Genomic DNA, 3,906 nt, shown 5'->3' on the forward strand with positions numbered 1-3,906 from the left:
TGTCATTAATTGTGCCCTGATGAGAGGGCCTGCCGGGCACCATTATTATAACGGCCGCGGAAAAATCTGAATGATCATTCAGTACAATAGTTGTGTTTTTGTATTTTAAGTTTGAGTGCAGGTGAATAGTTCCCTATTTGGTGACGCTAAATAAATTGTTATGATATTAGGACCTGTGAGTGCTTGCAGCACTGTGTGATCTAAGGTTGTTTTTTTTGGTTTGTTGTTTTTTTTTTGTATGCACGATCGAGGCTCGTGTAAGAGCTAACATTGATCACAAAAAGACAAATTGACACATAAACCATATGATAAAGAGAGCGGGAGACAAGATGGGGAGAGAGAGAGAGGGAAGCACACAAGTACAACATTTGAGAGCAAGGACATTGGGAGATCTAAGGTTGCGGAGGAACTTTGTCAACTTGGGGTGAGTTAAATAAAAGTTCAGATATGACCCTTATTTTCACCGATCTCCATTGTCAGCAACGACATCGCTGGCCTCTGCAAGAAGTTTGTCACAGACCCAATACCACAAACACAACACCGTCCTATTGGTATTCGGGGAAATGCAGCAGTGTTACCAACCGTCGTACCATTCAAAAGGCGCTTCAACTTCAAGAAGGCCGATTGGAACGGTTTCACACGAGCACTTGACCGCAAGGTTAAATGCTTGAAACCACTACCTGTGCACTACAAACTGTTTGCAAAAGCTGTCCAGAAAACAGTCAGGGGGAAGATCCCCCGAGGTTCCAGAGTACACTACATCCCTGGTCTCACCAAGGAGAATGCTGAACTCTATTGGGAGTATGTCTCAATGTTTGAATCTGACCTCTTTTCAGAGGAAACAATATCTACTGGTGAGAGGGTGATGTTAAGTATCTCTCAAGAGCGTCAAAACACCTGGAACACCTTGATAGAGACAACAGATCTTACAAAAAAAACCAGCAAAAAGGCATGGTCTCTCATACGCAAACTTGGAGGTGATCCCAAGCAAGCTGCCCAACATCCAAACGTGTTTGCTAACCAAGTTGCACACCAATAATTGCTCCTAAATGGAAAAATCAACAAGAAACAACCAAGAGCACAACTAGATAGGAATAAGTACAGTGATGACCTCGGCTTTACTAGACCATTTTACCATGAAAGAGCTGGAAACTGGTATTTCTAGTCTAAAACCAAGGGAGGCAATTGGTCTTGACAACATGGCAAGGGAGCTGATAAAGCATTTTGGACAGCAAGCAAATAAATGGCTCCTACAATTGTTTAACCACTGTCTGGGAACACACAAGCTACCTAAGATTTGGCAGAAGGCACATGTAATAGCACAATTAAAGTCTGGAAAAGATCCCTCAGATCCTAAGAGTCAATTTGACTGTTTTGCCACACCTATAAGCTGTTTGAACGCCTGATACTCAATAGGACAACACCAACTGTAGATGAGAAGATCATTCCAGAGCAAGCAGGTTTCCGCTCCGGCAAATCAACAACAATCCAACTGCTCAACCTCACACAACATATCGAAGATGGTTTTGAGCAAGGGATGGTAGCAGGAGCTGTTTTTGTAGACCCGTCAGCAGCATACGATACAGTGAACCATAGGCGTCTCCTCTGCAAGAAACTAGAGATGGTAAAAGATATTCACTTAATAGAGCTGTTAGAAAGCAAACTTCAGAATCGCTGGTTCTATGTTGAACTAGGTGGGAAGCGCAGCAGGTGGTGTATTCACAAGAATGGTCTTCGTCAGGGAAACGTGCTTGCACCGTTGCTGTACAACATCCACACAAATGACCAACCTATAGATGGTGTTACCAGCTGTCTAGCTGTCTAGATAGAGAAAACGCTGTCTGAGGCCTTGGAGGGACTAATATCCTACTATGAAGAAAACCACCTTCGCACAAACCCAACAAACCCAACAAAGACCCAAGTTTGTGCATTCTACCTCAGAACCCGTGAAGCCAAATGCTAGCTTAAAGTAACCTGGTGCGGAGCAACACTGAGGCATTGCAAGCACCCTATCTATTTAGGAGCCACACTTGACCAATGCCTTACCTTCAAGAACCTCATCGAGAAGACAAAGGCAAAAGTGAGCGCACGAAACAACATCCTGAATAAGCTCACTAACACAAAATGGGGAGCAAGCTCGAAAACATTGAGAACCAGTACACTTGCTCTTTGCTATACCACTGCTGAATACGCCTGCCCTGCATGGGAAAGATCTACTAATGCTAACAAGATGGATGCCGTTCTGCATGCAAGCTGCCAATCTATCACAGTGTAGCGGCTACCGCTGGGTTTACACAATCACCTTGCGTGGAGCGATCACCATGCCGGGCTCGTCCAGGACGCCCGGGCAGGCCCGCTCTCAACTTGCCAGGCCTCGGCCGGGACGCCCGGGCATGCCCGGGCACGTCCGGCCATGCCCGCTCTCGACTTGCCAGGCCGCGTCCGGGACGCCCGGCCACGCCCCCTCTCGCCTTTCCCGGGCAAACGCTCCGGGATAATGTGTGTATATATATTGCTGCCCGATAAACGGGCTTTTGAGAGTACCCGAGTTGTTTTGTGACAATAAAGAAACTCGGACGAATTCCAGCTTTTTGTCGCGTCCATTCTTTCGATTGACGTGGGAGCATGGCTCCTACATTGGTGACCTACCGACATGGACACGGCAGTCGCCCTCAAACTGCCTACCTTCTGGGAGGCTCACGCGGCGGTTTGGTTCGCCCAGGCGGACTCCCTGTTCGCCCTGCGAGGCATCACGGCCGACGACACCCGCTTCCACCATGTGGTAGCAGCGCTCGGTTCAGCCACCGCAGCCCGCGCCCTGAGCCTCCTCGAGAGCCCGCCAGCCGTTGACAAATATGGCGCGATTAAAAAGCTCCTCCTCGACGCTTTCGCCCTCTCATCGGCGGAACGCGCACGGCGCCTGCTCGACCTGCCCGAGCTCGGCGACACGCGCCCGTCCGAGCGAATGGACTACATGCTTTCGCTGCTCGGCGAGCACTCTCCGGCATTCCTGTTCCGGGAGCTGTTCCTCCGTCAGCTGCCCAGCCCGGTACGCCTCGCCCTGGCGAGCACGACGATCACGGATCACTGCGCCCTCGCCAGGGAAGCCGACAAGATCTCCGCGGCAGGCCAACGAATTGCAGCAGCGACCTGGGGCCCACCACCGTCCGACGCAACGCCCATGGCACCCGAGCACCCGGCACGGTCGACGACCGAACTGCCGACGCAATTGGCGGCCGCTACGCCGAGCCGACAACCTCCAGCAAGATGACCGGGGCCTCCACCTGACCAAGCGTGGTGTTACTATCATGCCAGGTTCGGACAGAAGGCCCGGACATGCTGACCCCCGTGCACCTTCGGCAGGCCGGGAAACGGCCGGGCCGGCGTTCATTACCAGCCATGAGCGCCGGCCACACGGGCAACTTACTTTTCATCACCGACAAAGCGTCCGGACGGCGCTTCCTGTGCGACACCGGCGCCCAACTGAGCGTCATACCCGCCTCCGATCAGGACAGGCAGTCCGTGGTTTGCGGCCCCTCCTTGGTTGCGGCCAATGGATCGGCCATCTGCACCTTCGGCCCGCGCAACGTCACCCTCTGCTTCGGCGGCCAACGCTTTACTTGGACGTTTGTAACCGCAAGCGTGCCCATGGCTCTGCTAGGCGCCGACTTCCTCTGCGCACACGGACTGCTGATGGACGTCCAACGGCATCGCCTCATCAACGCCGAAACCTTCAGCTCCCTGGTATGCACATTGAGCAGCTCCGCTCCGACCGAGCTGGCATGCGCCCTCCCGGCGGCGAACAAGTTTGCTCGCCTGCTCACGGAGTTCCCGGCCCTCACGCGGCCGAAGTTTTCGGCCGTCGCGGTACGACATGGGAGCGAGCACCACATACCAACCACGGGC

This window comes from Myxine glutinosa, chromosome 4, assembly GCF_964187855.1.
Source record: "Myxine glutinosa chromosome 4, kmMyxGlut1.1, whole genome shotgun sequence".
NCBI lineage: Eukaryota > Metazoa > Chordata > Myxini > Myxiniformes > Myxinidae > Myxine > Myxine glutinosa.